The 16554-nt window shown below is 48.6% G+C and overlaps 1 pseudogene; it reads left to right on the top strand.

Moving 5' to 3' along the window:
• The first annotated feature begins 3672 nt into the window (after positions 1–3672).
• The window catches only part of LOC124026204, a 46897-nt pseudogene continuing 34015 nt past the window's right edge, over positions 3673–16554 (top strand).

Below are 16554 nucleotides of genomic sequence, written 5' to 3' on the forward strand. Positions count from 1 at the left end.
GTGCACTTCACAAAATAGATGGCATCATGAGGCAGGGAAATTATGTGGATATGTTGAAGTAACATCTCAAAACATCAGTCAGGAAGTTAAAGCTTGGTCACAATTGGGTCTTCCAACTGGACAATGACCCCAAGCATACTTCCAAAGTTGTGGCAAAATGGCTTAAGGGCAACAAAGTCAAAGTATTGGAGTGGCCATCACAAAGCCCTGACTTCAATCCTATAGAAAACAGAACTTAAAAAGGGTGTGCGAGCAAGGAGGCATACAAACCTGACTCAGTTACACCAGCTCTGTCAGGAGGCCTACAAACCTGACTCAGTTACACCAGCTCTGTCAGGAGGAATGGGCCAAAACTCACCCCACTTATTGTGGGAAGCTTGTGGAAGGCTACCCGAAACGTTTGACCCAAGTTAAACAATTTAAAGGCAACGCTACCAAATACTAATTGAGTGTATGTAAACTTCTGACCCACTGGGAATGTGATGAAAGAAATAAAAGCTGAAATAAATAAATCAATTCTCTCTACTATTATTCTGACATTTCACATTCTTAAAATAAAGTGGTGATCCTAACTGACCTAAAACAGGGAATTTTTACTAGGATTTAAACAGACAGGTTAGTTAAATGTCAGGAATAGTGAAAAACTGAGTTTAAATGTATTTGGCTAAGGTGTATGTAACCTTCGAACTTCAACTATATGAGCTCACTGTGTGTTGTGTTAGCTGTCCTTTAGGAGCTCACTGTGTGTTGTGTTAGCTGTCCTTTAGCTGTCCTTTAGGAGCTCACTGTGTGTTGTGTTAGCTGTCCTTTAGGAGCTCACTGTGTGTTGTGTTACCTGTCCTTTAGGAGCTCAGTGTGTGTTGTGTTAGCTGTCCTTTAGGAGCTCACTGTGTGTTGTGTTAGCTGTCCTTTAGGAGCTCACTGTGTGTGTTGTCCTTTAGGAGCTCACTGTTACTGTCCTTTAGGAGCTCAGTGTGTGTTGTGTTAGCTGTCCTTTAGGAGCTCACTGTGTGTTGTGTTAGCTGTCCTTTAGGAGCTCACTGTGTGTTGTGTTAGCTGTCCTTTAGGAGCTCACTGTGTGTTGTGTTAGCTGTCCTTTAGGAGCTCACTGTGTGTTGTGTTAGCTGTCCTTTAGGAGCTCACTGTGTGTTGTGTTAGCTGTCCTTTAGGAGCTCACTGTGTGTTGTGTTAGCTGTCCTTTAGCTCACTGTGTGTTGTGTTAGCTGTCCTTTAGCTCACTGTGTGTTGTGTTAGCTGTCCTTTAGGAGCTCACTGTGTGTTGTGTTAGCTGTCCTTTAGGAGCTCACTGTGTGTTGTGTTAGCTGTCCTTTCTGCATGTAAACTGAGTTTAAATGTATTTGGCTAAAGTGTATGTAACCTTCCAACTTCAACTGTATGAGTTAGCTGTCCTTTAGGAGCTCACTGTGTATTGTGTTACCTGTCCTTTAGGAGCTCACTGTGTGTTACCTGTCCTTTAGGAGCTCACTGTGTGTTACCTGTCCTTTAGGAGCTCACTGTGTGTTACCTGTCCTTTAGGAGCTCACTGTGTGTTGTGTTAGCTGTCCTTAAGGAGCTCACTGTGTGTTACCTGTCCTTTAGGAGCTCACTGTGTGTTGTGTTAGCTGTCCTTTAGGAGCTCACTGTGTGTTGTGTTAGCTGTCCTTTAGGAGCTCACTGTGTATTAGCTGTCCTTTAGGAGCTCACTGTGTGTTTTGTTAGCTGTCCTTTAGTAGCTCACTGTGTGTTGTGTTAGCTGTCCTTTAGGAGCTCACTGTGTATTGTGTTACCTGTCCTTTAGGAGCTCACTGTGTGTTGTGTTAGCTGTCCTTTAGGAGCTCACTGTGTATTGTGTTACCTGTCCTTTAGGAGCTCACTGTGTATTGTGTTACCTGTCCTTTAGGAGCTCACTGTGTGTTGTGTTACCTGTCCTTTAGGAGCTCACTGTGTGTTGTGTTAGCTGTCCTTTAGGAGCTCATTGTGTGTGTGTTAACTGTCCTTTAGGAGCTCACTGTGTGTTGTGTTAGCTGTCCTTTAGGAGCTCACTGTGTGTTGTGTTAGCTGTCCTTTAGGAGCTCACTGTGTATTAGCTGTCCTTTAGGAGCTCACTGTGTGTTGTGTTAGCTGTCCTTTAGGAGCTCACTGTGTGTTGTGTTAGCTGTCCTTTAGGAGCTCACTGTGTATTAGCTGTCCTTTAGGAGCTCACTGTGTGTTTTGTTAGCTGTCCTTTAGGAGCTCACTGTGTGTTGTATTAGCTGTCTTTTAGGAGCTCACTGTGTGTTGTATTAGCTGTCCTTTAGGAGCTCACTGTGTTGTGTTACCTGTCCTTTAGGAACTCACTGTGTTGTGTTACCTGTCCTTTAGGAGCTCACTGTGTGTTACCTGTCCTTTAGGAGCTCACTGTGTGTTACCTGTCCTTTAGGAGCTCACTGTGTGTTATGTTAGCTGTCCTTTAGGAGCTCACTGTGTGTTATGTTAGCTGTCCTTTAGGAGCTCACTGTGTGTTCAACTGTAGACATATTAAACATCAGGAGGAAACATCTGCAATTGATGCCACCTTCATTTAAATACCATGCCACCTTCATTTGAATACTATGCCACCTTCATTTGAACACCATGCCACCTTCATTTGAATACCATGCCACCTTCATTTGAATACCATGCCACCTTCATTAGAATACCATAGCACCTTCATTAGAATACCATATCACCTTCATTAGAATACCATGCCACCTTCATTAGAATACCATGCCACCTTCATTTGAATACCATGCCACCTTCATTTGAATACCATGCCACCTTCATTAGAATACCATGTCACCTTCATTTGAATACCATGCCACCTTCATTAGAATTCCATGTCACCTTCATTTGAATACCATGCCACCTTCATTTGAATTCCATAGCACCTTCATTTGAATACCATGAATTCCACACATTCATTTGAATACCATGCCACCTTCATTTGAATACTATGTCACCTTCATTTCAATACCATGCCACCTTCATTTCAATACCATGCCACCTTCATTTCAATACCATGCCACCTTCATTTGAATACCATTTGAGAACGGCCCATCCATCTATAACGTTACAACTATTCAACTCCGTTCACCTTTCTTAAACACTGGATCGTGATGGGAAATCAAAAGAAAACGCAGAAACAAGCCACTAGGAAAACGCGACTCATATGCCAATATTTTTTGGGCATGTTGTTACATGAGTTGATGCACTGTGTGCGGGTCTTTCACTAGACATGTTGCCATCTTGTGGACACTTTATATATTTCAGTAGAAGTGTTTTCTGGACCTGCTATCTGTAGAGTTATGTCCACAGGGTGGCGATAAAGTTCCACTACAGGTTCCAGCAGGAATGTATTGTTGTAGTTAGTCCTGTCTGCAGATAGGGAGCTTCCAGTTCTTTATCCACCCAAACAAATCCAACAACCTGATACTGGAGACACAACCAGGCGTTCCCCGGCCATACTGTCTGGTGTCCTGTCTGCAGATAGGGAGCTTCCGTTTCTTCATCCAACGACCTGATACTGGAGACACAACCAGGCGTTCCCCGGCCACACTGTCTGGTGTCCTGTCTGCAGATAGGGAGCTTCCGTTTCTTCATCCAACGACCTCATACTGGAGACACAACCAGGCGTTCCCCCGCCGTCGCCCTGTCTGCAGATAGGGAGCTTCCGTTTCTTCATCCAACAACCTGATACTGGAGACACAACCAGGCGTTCCCCCGTCGCCCTGTCTGCCGCCCTGCCTGCCGCCCTGTCTGCCGCACTGCTTGCCGCCCTGTCTGCCGCACTGCCCGGTCAAGGCCAAATGCAACCGTGCCTGGGAGCAGCAGAAGAGACGTCTATCCACCCCGACGGGACTAACCTATTTACTAACCCTGAATAGACCCAAATAACCCTGAATGGATACGTTATTAAGACAAGGAGCTATGCAGTAGGCATAGTGAACATGGAATTTGTTTTGTTTTTGACGGACCTTTGTGAAACAACAAGCTAACGTCAGTTCGCTACCAAGGCGGCCTAACATTAGCAAAAGGAGCTAGCTACCGTTAGGGGGGAGAAACACGGCAAAGTTGGACTTCTGTGGGCAAAAAACAAAAAAGCCGACGGGTTTTATTCCCTAACAAGTTTATTTTAACATAGTTAACTACCTGTTAGTAACGCTAGCAGTGTATTGTTAATGTTTAGTTAGGTAACTCAGCGTAGCTAACGTCGTTGTGTGAAGTAGCTGTCTTGTTAGCATGACAACCTGACCCCGTCTTCAATGTGTCGCTGGACACGTCGGTTATTGACCTGCGCGTGAAAGAGACTGACGTGTAAATAAAGACGTTAAAGTTTCGAAAGAGCGGGAAGTTTCAAGTTAAATCAAATGTACAACAGAGTGACGTCAATGTCGTTGCTGAAGCAAATCACGACGCTGTTGTTCGTGACGGTCCTCCCTCCGGTCCCCGGTGAGTTAACAACAACACTATGAGATAATAACCTATTGGACCTGTTCTGTCTGTTCTGGATAGTTTAGTTAACAACACTATGAGATAATAACCTATTGGACCTGTTCTGTCTGTTCTGGATAGTTTAGTTAACAACACTATGAGATAATAACCTATTGGACCTGTTCTGTCTGTTCTGGATAGTTTAGTTAACAACACTATGAGATAATAACCTATTGGACCTGTTCTGTCTGTTCTGGATAGTTTAGTTAACAACACTATGAGATAATAACCTATTGGACCTGTTCTGTCTGTTCTGGATAGTTTAGTTAACAACACTATGAGATAATAACCTATTGGACCTGTTCTGTCTGTTCTGGATAGTTTAGTTAACAACACTATGAGATAATAACCTATTGGACCTGTTCTGTCTGTTCTGGATAGTTTAGTTAACAACACTATGAGATAATAACCTATTGGACCTGTTCTGTCTGTTCTGGATAGTTTAGTTAACAGCACTATGAGATAATAACCTATTGGACCTGTTCTGTCTGTTCTGGATAGTTTAGTTAACAACACTATGAGATAATAACCTATTGGACCTGTTCTGTCTGTTCTGGATAGTTTAGTTAACAACACTATGAGATAATAACCTATTGGACCTGTTCTGTCTGTTCTGGATAGTTTAGTTAACAACACTATGAGATAATAACTGGACCTGTTCTGTCTGTTCTGGATAGTTTAGTTAACAACACTATGAGATAATAACCTATTGGACCTGTTCTGTCTGTTCTGGATAGTTTAGTTAACAACACTATGAGATAATAACCTATTGGACCTGTTCTGTCTGTTCTGGATAGTTTAGTTAACAACACTATGAGATAATAACCTATTGGACCTGTTCTGTCTGTTCTGGATAGTTTAGTTAACAACAGTCCTATCAGGCGAAGCTCGTCTATAGCACGGATACAGTCAGTACACGGTGGTCCATATCAGGTATACTGGTCTAGCCAGCTACAGGTTGTTGACACCACAGCATGTGATTGAACCAGATACTTTTGGTTTTCATTACTGGGAGTTACAGGACAGGTTGTGTTTTGATTCGGATGAAGATAGTATCGCCAAGTTAAGGTTGGTGGAAAAGTATATCTTCTAAAAATGTCCAGTTTCAGGTGGTGCATTTATTGGTTATAGAAACACACTAGGAGTCTACACTGTAGAGCTACAGGGCCCCCTGTGTTCTCCTCATGGGTTGGTTATAGAAACACACTAGGAGTCTACACTGTAGAGCTACAGGGCCCCCTGTGTTCTCCTCATGGGTTGGTTATAGAAACATACTAGGAGTCTACACTGTAGAGCTACAGGGCCCCCTGTGTTCTCCTCATGGGTTGGTTATAGAAACATACTAGGAGTCTACACTGTAGAGCTACAGGGCCCCCTGTGTTCTCCTCATGGGTTGGTTATAGAAACATACTAGGAGTCTACACTGTAGAGCTACAGGGCCCCCTGTGTTCTCCTCATGGGTTGGTTATAGAAACATACTAGGAGTCTACACTGTAGAGCTACAGGGCCCCCTGTGTTCTCCTCATGGGTTGGTTATAGAAACATACTAGGAGTCTACACTGTAGAGCTACAGGGCCCCCTGTGTTCTCCTCATGGGTTGGTTATAGAAACATACTAGGAGTCTACACTGTAGAGCTACAGGGCCCCCTGTGTTCTCCTCATGGGTTGGTTATAGAAACACACTAGGAGTCTACACTGTAGAGCTACAGGGCCCCCTGTGTTCTCCTCATGGGTTGGTTATAGAAACATACTAGGAGTCTACACTGTAGAGCTACAGGGCCCCCTGTGTTCTCCTCATGGGTTGGTTATAGAAACATACTAGGAGTCTACACTGTAGAGCTACAGGGCCCCCTGTGTTCTCCTCATGGGTTGGTTATAGAAACACACTAGGAGTCTACACTGTAGAGCTACAGGGCCCCTGTGTTCTCCTCATGGGTTGGTTATAGAAACATACTAGGAGTCTACACTGTAGAGCTACAGGGCCCCCTGTGTTCTCCTCATGGGTTGGTTATAGAAACACACTAGGAGTCTACACTGTAGAGCTACAGGGCCCCCTGTGTTCTCCTCATGGGTTGGTTATAGAAACATACTAGGAGTCTACACTGTAGAGCTACAGGGCCCCTGTGTTCTCCTCATGGGTTGGTTATAGAAACATACTAGGAGTCTACACTGTAGAGCTACAGGGCCCCCTGTGTTCTCCTCATGGGTTGGTTATAGAAACATACTAGGAGTCTACACTGTAGAGCTACAGGGCCCCCTGTGTTCTCCTCATGGGTTGGTTATAGAAACATACTAGGAGTCTACACTGTAGAGCTACAGGGCCCCTGTGTTCTCCTCATGGGTTGGTTATAGAAACACACTAGGTCTACACTGTAGAGCTACAGGGCCCCCTGTGTTCTCCTCATGGGTTGGTTATAGAAACATACTAGGAGTCTACACTGTAGAGCTACAGGGCCCCCTGTGTTCTCCTCATGGGTTGGTTATAGAAACATACTAGGAGTCTACACTGTAGAGCTACAGGAACAAGTTGCACCTCCCTGCTCTAGACTTTGGGTTGATGCCTAGCTTCTGGAACACCTTGACAGATAAGAGAGGAAAGCTTCTGGAAAACCTTGAGAGATAAGAGAGAGAGGGAGAGGGAGAGAGAGCAGATGGGAGAGAGAGAGCAGATGGGAGAGAGAGAGAGAGAGAGAGCAGATGGGGGAGAGCGAGCAGATGGGAGAGAGAGAGAGAGCAGATGGGAGAGAGAGAGAGAGAGAGCAGATGGGGGAGAGAGAGAGAGAGAGCAGATGGGAGAGAGAGAGCAGATGGGAGAGAGAGAGAGAGAGAGAGAGAGAGATGGGAGAGAGAGAGAGAGCAGATGGGATGAGAGAGAGAGAGAGAGAGAGAGAGAGAGAGAGAGAGAGAGAGATGGGAGAGAGAGAGATGGGGGGGAGAGAGAGATGGGAGATGGGAGAGAGAGCAGATGGGAGAGAGAGAGAGAGCAGATGGGGAGAGAGAGAGATAGAGCAGATGGGGGAGAGAGAGCAGATGGGGGAGATGGGAGAGAGAGCAGATGGGAGAGAGAGCAGATGGGGAGAGAGAGAGCAGATGGGAGAGAGAGAGCAGATGGGAGAGAGAGAGCAGATGGGAGAGAGAGAGAGAGCAGATGGGAGAGAGAGAGAGAGAGAGAGCAGATGGGAGAGAGAGAGAGAGAGAGAGCAGATGGGAGAGAGAGAGAGCAGATGGGAGAGAGAGAGAGCAGATGGGAGAGAGAGAGAGCAGATGGGAGAGAGAGAGCAGATGGGAGAGAGAGAGAGAGCAGATGGGAGAGAGAGAGAGCAGATGGGAGAGAAAGAGCAGATGGGTAAGCGAGAGAGAACAGATGGGAAAGCGAGAGAGAGAGGATGGGAGAGAGAGAGGATGGGAAAGAGAGAGAGAGGATGGGAAAGATGGAGAGAGCAGATGGGAAAGAGAGAGAGAGCAGATGGGAAAGAGAGAGAGAGAGGATGGGAGAGAGAGAGAGAGAGAGAGAGAGAGATGGGAAAGAGGGAGAGAGCAGATGGGAAAGAGAGAGAGAGAGAGCGGATGGGAAAGAGAGAGAGAGAGCGAGAGGATGGGAAAGAGAGAGAGAGGATGGGAAAGAGAGAGAGAGGATGGGAAAGAGAGAGAGAGCGGATGGGAAAGAGAGAGAGAGCGGATGGGAAAGAGAGAGAGAGAGGATGGGAAAGAGAGAGAGAGCGGATGGGAAAGAAAGAGAGAGAGGATGGGAGAGAGAGAGAGAGCGGATGGGAAAGCATCAAGAGAGCAAAGGAGAAATATAAAACTAGTTTAAGAATGGAGTGGTGATCAGGTGATGGAACACTCAGAATGTCTAGCTGTCTGTTTCCTCCCATTTCCTGTCCTGTCATTTAGCCTGCTCTTTGATGAAGCGTGGGAGGTGTGTGTGTGTGTGTGTGTGTGTGTGTGTGTGTGTGTGTGTGTGTGTGTGTGTGTGTGTGTGTGTGTGTGTGTGTGTGTGTGTGTGTGTGTGTGTGTGTGTGTGTGTGTGTGTGTGTGTGTGTGTGTGTGTGTGTGTGTGTGTGTGTCTTGTTCTGCAGGTTTTACACTACAATACCCTGACTGTCTACACTACCGTACCCTGTCTATCTACACTGCCGTACCCTGTCTGTCTACACCGCCGTACCCTGTCTGTAAACACTACACTCACTTTACAATAGTGCATCTAAATCTTAAAGGGGGGTGAGAAGGATTACTTATCCTATCCTAGGTATTCCTTAAAGAGGTGGGGTTTCAGGTGTCTCCGGAAGGTGGTGATTGCCTCCGCTGTCCTGGCGTCGTGAGGGAGTTTGTTCCACCATTGGGGGGCCAGAGCAGCGAACAGTTTTGACTGGGCTGAGCGGGAACTGTACTTCCTCAGTGGTAGGGAGGCGAGCAGGCCAGAGGTGGATGAACGCAGTGCCCTTGTTTGGGTGTAGGGCCTGATCAGAGCCTGGAGGTACTGAGGTGCCGTTCCCCTCACAGCTCCGTAGGCAAGCACCATGGTCTTGTAGCGGATGCGAGCTTCAACTGGAAGCCAGTGGAGACAGCGGAGGAGCGGGGTGACGTGAGAGAACTTGGGAAGGTTGAACACCAGACGGGCTGCGGCGTTCTGGATGAGTTGTAGGGGTTTAATGGCACAGGCAGGGAGCCAAGCCAACAGCGAGTTGCAGTAATCCAGACGGGAGATGACAAGTGCCTGGATTAGGACCTGCGCCGCTTCCTGTGTGAGACAGGGTCGTACTCTGCGAATGTTGTAGAGCATGAACCTACAGGAACGGGCCACCGCCTTGATGTTAGTTGAGAACGACAGGGTGTTGTCCAGGATCACGCCAAGGTTCTTAGCGCTCTGGGAGGAGGACACAATGGAGTTGTCAACCGTGATGGCGAGATCATGGAACGGGCAGTCCTTCCCCGGGAGGAAGAGCAACTCCGTCTTGCCGAGGTTCAGCTTGAGGTGGTGATCCGTCATCCACACTGATATGTCTGCCAGACATGCAGAGATGCGATTCGCCACCTGGTCATCAGAAGGGGGAAAGGAGAAGATTAATTGTGTGTCGTCTGCATAGCAATGATAGGAGAGACCATGTGAGGTTATGACAGAGCCAAGTGACTTGGTGTATAGCGAGAATAGGAGAGGGCCTAGAACAGAGCCCTGGGGGACACCAGTGGTGAGAGCGCGTGGTGAGGAGACAGATTCTCGCCACGCCACCTGGTAGGAGCGACCTGTCAGGTAGGACGCAATCCAAGCGTGGGCCGCGCCGGAGATGCCCAACTCGGAGAGGGTGGAGAGGAGGATCTGATGATTCACAGTATCGAAGGCAGCCGATAGGTCTAGAAGGATGAGAGCAGAGGAGAGAGAGTTAGCTTTAGCAGTGCAGAGCGCCTCCGTGATACAGAGAAGAGCAGTCTCAGTTGAATGACTAGTCTTGAAACCTGACTGATTTGGATCAAGAAGGTCATTCAGAGAGAGATGGCGGGAGAGCTGGCCAAGGACGGCACGTTCAAGAGTTTTGGAGAGAAAAGAAAGAAGGGATACTGGTCTGTAGTTGTTGACATCGGAGGGATCGAGTGTAGGTTTTTTCAGAAGGGGTGCAACTCTCGCTCTCTTGAAGACGGAAGGGACGTAGCCGGCGGTCAGGGATGAGTTGATGAGCGAGGTGAGGTAAGGGAGAAGGTCTCCGGAAATGGTCTGGAGAAGAGAGGAGGGGATAGGGTCAAGCGGGCAGGTTGTTGGGCGGCCGGCCGTCACAAGACGCGAGATTTCATCTGGAGAGAGAGGGGAGAAAGAGGTCAGAGCACAGGGTAGGGCAGTGTGAGCAGAACCAGCGGTGCCGTTTGACTTAGCAAACGAGGATCGGATGTCGTCGACCTTCTTTTCAAAATGGTTGACGAAGTCATCTGCAGAGAGGGAGGAGGGGGGGATTCAGGAGGGAGGAGAAGGTGGCAAAGAGCTTCCTAGGGTTAGAGGCAGATGCTTGGAATTTAGAGTGGTAGAAAATGGCTTTAGCAGCAGAGACAGAGGAGGAAAATGTAGAGAGGAGGGAGTGAAAGGATGCCAGGTCCGCAGGGAGGCGAGTTTTCCTCCATTTCCGCTCGGCTGCCCGGAGCCCTGTTCTGTGAGTTCGCAATGAGTCGTCGAGCCACGGGGCGGGAGGGGAGGACCGAGCCGGCCTGGAGGATAGGGGACATAGAGAGTCAAAGGATGCAGAAAGGGAGGAGAGGAGGGTTGAGGAGGCAGAATCAGGAGATAGGTTGGAGAAGGTTTGAGCAGAGGGAAGAGATGATAGGATGGAAGAGGAGAGAGTAGCGGGGGAGAGAGAGCGAAGGTTGGGACGGCGCGATACCATCCGAGTAGGGGCAATGTGGGAGGTGTTGGATGAGAGCGAGAGGGAAAGGGATACAAGGTAGTGGTCGGAGACTTGGAAGGGAGTTGCAATGAAGTTAGTGGAAGACCAGCATCTAGTAAAGATGAGGTCGAGCGTACTGCCTGCCTTGTGAGTAGGGGGGGAGGGTGAGAGGGTGAGGTCAAAAGAGGAGAGGAGTGGAAAGAAGGAGGCAGAGAGGAAAGAGTCAAAGGTAGACGTGGGGAGGTTAAAGTCGCCCAGAACTGTGAGAGGTGAGCCGTCCTCAGGAAAGGAGCTTATCAAGGCATCAAGCTCATTGATGAACTCTCCGAGGGAACCTGGAGGGCGATAAATGATAAGGATGTTAAGCTTGAAAGGGCTGGTAACTGTGACAGCATGGAATTCAAAGGAGGCGATAGACAGATGGGTAAGGGGAGAAAGAGAGAATGACCACTTGGGAGAGATGAGGATCCCGGTGCCACCACCCCGCTGACCAGAAGCTCTCGGGGTGTGCGAGAACACGTGGGCGGACGAAGAGAGAGCAGTAGGAGTAGCAGTGTTATCTGTGGTGATCCATGTTTCCGTCAGTGCCAAGAAGTCGAGGGACTGGAGGAAGGCATAGGCTGAGATGAACTCTGCCTTGTTGGCCGCAGATCGGCAGTTCCAGAGGCTACCGGAGACCTGGAACTCCACGTGGGTCGTGCGCGCAGGGACCACCAGATTAGGGTGGGCGCGGCCACGCGGTGTGGAGCGTTTGTATGGTCTGTGCCGAGAGGAGAGAACAGGGATAGACAGACACATAGTTGACAGGCTACAGAAGAGGCTACGCTAATGCAAAGGAGATTGGAATGACAAGTGGACTACACGTCTCGAATGTTCAGAAAGTTAAGCATACGTAGCAAGAATCTTATTGACTAAAATGATTAAAATGATACAGTACTGCTGAAGTAGGCTAGCTGGCAGTGGCTGCGTTGTTGACTTTGTAGGCTAGCTGGCAGTGGCTGCGTTGTTGACACTACACTAATCAAGTCGTTCCGTTGAGTGTAATAGTTTCTTCAGTGCTGCTATTCGGGGGCTAGCTAGCTAGCTAGCAGTGTTGTTTACGTTACGTTGCGTTAAGAGAACGACAATAGCTGGCTAGCTAACCTAGAAAATCGCTCTAGACTACACAATTATCTTTGATACAAAGACGGCTATGTAGCTAGCTATGTAGCTAGCTACGATCAAACAAATCAAACCATTGTACTGTAATGAAATGAAATGAAAATGTGATACTACCTGTGAATGCGACCGGGTTGTTGAGTGCGAAGTTCTATTCGGAAGACGTTGGCTAGCTGTTGGCTAGCTAGCAGAGTCACCTACGTTAAGGACGACAAATAGCTGGCTAGCTAACCTCGGTAAATTAAGATAATCACTCTAAGACAATACACTCTAAACTACACAATTATCTTGGATACGAAGACAGCAAAGATAGCTATGTAGCTAGCTAACACTACACTAATCAAGTCGTTCAGTTGAGTGTAATAGTTTCTACAGTGCTGCTAACCGGTGGACGTTTGCTAGCTGGCTAGCTGCTGGGCAAATAGCAGTGTAGACTACGTTAGGACGACGAAATACGATAATTCCGCAATTATCTTTGATACAAAGACGGCTATGTAGCTAGCTAAGAAGAAATTGCTAAGATTAGACAAATCAAACCGTTGTACTATAATGAAATGTAATGAAATGTAATGAAAAAGTTATACTACCTGCGGAGCGAAATGCCGATGCGACCGCTCACTCCAACCCGGAAGTAGTAACTTCCGTACCCTGTCTGTCTACACTGCCGTACCCTGTCTGTCTACACTACCGTACCCACTACCGTACCCTGTCTGTCTACACTACCGTACCCTGTCTGTCTACACTACCGCACCCTGTCTGTCTCCACTGTCCTACCCTGTCCCCCTAGTCTGTTATCATACATATTCTGTCTCCACTGTCCTACCCTGTCCCCCTAGTCTGTTATCATACATATTCTGTCTCCACTGTCCTACCCTGTCCCCCTAGTCTGTTATCATACATATTCTGTCTAGCTTCATGGTCGAGTAGTAAAATTAGCCTGACTGGAAATCAATTGAAATGGTGACCATTTTTTAGAGGCCTGGAAGACAGCTACTCACTCAGCAGGTTACACGAGGAAGAATTACTCGGAGAGAGAGCGAGAGGGACAGACAGAGTGGGAAAGAAAGAGAGAGAGATGGAGAAAGCTGAGCTGTGATTGGTTGAGTCAACATTCCAGCAGCTCATCTCACTTCATAACTGTGATTTGCAGTAAGAGAATGTTAATAACTCTCCTTCAGCCAGGCTGAGGAACGAGAGCCCATCTGGCCCAACTAGAACCTAATAACTCTCTCCTTCAGCCAGGCTGAGGAACGAGAGCCCATCTGGCCCAACTAGAACCTAATAACTCTCCTTCAGCCAGGCTGAGGAACGAGAGCCCATCTGGCCCAACTAGAACCTAATAACTCTCCTTCAGCCAGGCTGAGGAACGAGAGCCCATCTGGCCCAACTAGAACCTAATGAGGACTCTCCTTCAGCCAGGCTGAGGAACGAGAGCCCATCTGGCCCAACTAGAACCTAATAACTCTCCTTCAGCCAGGCTGAGGAACGAGAGCCCATCTGGCCCAACTAGAACCTAATAACTCTCCTTCAGCCAGGCTGAGGAACGAGAGCCCATCTGGCCCAACTAGAACCTAATAACTCTCCTTCAGCCAGGCTGAGGAACGAGAGCCCATCTGGCCCAACTAGAACCTAATAACTCTCCTTCAGCCAGGCTGAGGAACGAGAGCCCATCTGGCCCAACTAGAACCTAATAACTCTCCTTCAGCCAGGCTGAGGAACGAGAGCCCATCTGGCCCAACTAGAACCTAATAACTCTCCTTCAGCCAGGCTGAGGAATGAGAGCCCATCTGGCCCAACTAGAACCTAATAACTCTCCTTCAGCCAGGCTGAGGAACGAGAGCCCATCTGGCCCAACTAGAACCTAATAACTCTCCTTCAGCCAGGCTGAGGAACGAGAGCCCATCTGGCCCAATTGGTGCTGCCTATACTGATAGATAGACCTGCCTATACTGATATATAGACCTGCCTATACTGATAGATAGACCTGGCTATACTGATAGATAGACCTGCCTATACTGATATATCAGCTTAGCTATATCTTGCAATTTCTTGGCTTGCAATGTCTCCCAACTTCAGTAAAGCAGGTCATGTCATCAATGAATAGGCTTGGATTTTGAGATGAGTGAGATGCAACACTTGAAGAACACACAGTGTCTGTTCATGCGTACGGGTTTGCTTCACACTGTTCACACCATGGTAGTCAGGGCACCAAAAGAGCAGACAAGTGGAGCATCTTAGTTGTTACACAAATTGACCCACCATGCTATTTACTTTCTGCATCTAATTATCTTTGTTTTGTTTTGTGTTTGGGGATTTTTCTTATAGTTAAGGATCCCAATTTTCCATAGAAAAATGTAACTCTGAGGCTCAGTCTGGTTTAGGGCTACACTGGCTCTAATCAGGAGGATTATCACGTCTGCAGTCCAGCCTTAACCCAGACAGACCCGAGAGAGCAGAGGGACAGATTAGACACCCCCAGCCCTGCTTCAATAAAATCCATCACCTCCCCCTCTTTCCGACCATTATGCCCTCTCCCCGAACGTTATGCCCATCTCCCCGACCATTATGCCCTCTCCCCCACCATTATGCCCCTCTCCCCGACCATTATGCCCCTCTCCCCGACCGTTATGCCCCTCTCCCCGACCATTATGCCCCTCTTCCCGACCATTATGCCCCTCTCCCCGACCATTATGCCCCTCTCCCCGACCATTATGCCCCTCTCCCCGACCATTATGCCCTCTCCCCGAACGTTATGCCCATCTCCCGACCATTATGCCCTCTCCCCCACCATTATGCCCCTCTCCCCGACCATTATGCCCCTCTCCCCCACCGTTATGCCCCTCTCCCCCACCATTATGCCCCTCTCCCCCACCATTATGCCCCTCTCCCCCACCATTATGCCCCTCTCCCCCACCATTATGCCCCTCTCCCTGACCGTTATGCCCCTCTCCCCGACCGTTATGCCCATCTCCCCGACCATTATGCCCCTCTCCCTGACCATTATGCCCCTCTCCCCCACCATTATGCCCCTCTCCCCCACCATTATGCCCCTCTCCCCGACCGTTATGCCCCTCTCCCCACCATTATGCCCCTCTCCCCGACCGTTATGCCCCTCTCCCCCACCGTTATGCCCCTCTCCCCCACCATTATGCCCCTCTCCCCCAACATTATGCCCCTCTCCCCGACCATTATGCCCCTCTTCCCCACCATTATGCCCCTCTCCCTGACCATTATGCCCCTCTCCCCGACCGTTATGCCCCTCTCCCAGACCGTTATGCCCATCTCCCCGACCATTATGCCCCTCTCCCTGACCATTATGCCCCTCTCCCTGACCATTATGCCCCTCTCCCCCACCATTATGCCCCTCTCCCCGACCGTTATGCCCCTCTCCCCCACCATTATGCCCCTCTCCCCCACCATTATGCCCCTCTCCCCGACCGTTATGCCCATCTCCCCCACCATTATGCCCCTCTCCCCCACCATTATGCCCCTCTCCCCCACCATTATGCCCCTCTCCCCCACCATTATGCCCCTCTCCCCCACCATTATGCCCCTCTCCCCCACCATTATGCCCCTCTCCCCCACCATTATGCCCCTCTCCCCCACCATTCCCCCACCATTATGCCTCCCTCCCCCACCATTATGCCCCTCTCCCCCACCATTATGCCTCCCTCCCCCACCATTATGCTCCTCTCCCCCACCATTATGCTCCTCTCCCCCACCATTATGCCCCTCTCCCCCACCATTATGCCCCTCTCCCCCACCATTATGCCCCTCTCCCCCACCATTATGCCCCTCTCCCCCACCATTATGCCCCTCTCCCCCTACCATTATGCCCCTCTCCCCTACCATGTATTTCCAGTAGGATATTTCATTAGTCCATAATGTGATGTATTTCCAGTAGGATATTTCATTAGTCCATAATGTGATGTATTTCCAGTAGGATATTTCATTAGTCTATAATGTGATGTATTTCCAGTAGGATATTTCATTAGTCCATAATGTGATGTATTTCCAGTAGGATATTTCATTAGTCTATAATGTGATGTATTTCCAATGTGGAACCTTGTAGAGGAGAGGAGAGTCTGACCGAGCACTGATCCCTTCTGACTGTAGAACACACGACGTCCATCACTGGGCGAGGGAGAAAGAAAAATAAATCAGGCTGTTGTTGTTTTTCGCTAGTGAGGCCGCGGTGAGGAAGGGGACGGGGAGCGAGGGGGGGTAGAGATTAGCAAATAACTGGGCCATGGGTAAACACACTGCTGCTCTGGTCCAATGAACATCCTGATCCATAGAGGAATACTCCCCTCACTCTAACCCTGACCCATAGAGGAATACTCCCCTCACTCTAACCCTGACCTATAGAGGAATACTCCCCTCACTCTAACCCTGACCTATAGAGGAATACTCCCCTCACTCTAACCCTGACCTATAGAGGAATACTCCCTCACTCTAACCCTGACCTATAGAGGAATACTCCCCTCACTCTAACCCTGACCTATAGAGGAATACTCCC

This window comes from Oncorhynchus gorbuscha, unplaced genomic scaffold, assembly GCF_021184085.1.
Source record: "Oncorhynchus gorbuscha isolate QuinsamMale2020 ecotype Even-year unplaced genomic scaffold, OgorEven_v1.0 Un_scaffold_2639, whole genome shotgun sequence".
Taxonomy (NCBI): domain Eukaryota; kingdom Metazoa; phylum Chordata; class Actinopteri; order Salmoniformes; family Salmonidae; genus Oncorhynchus; species Oncorhynchus gorbuscha.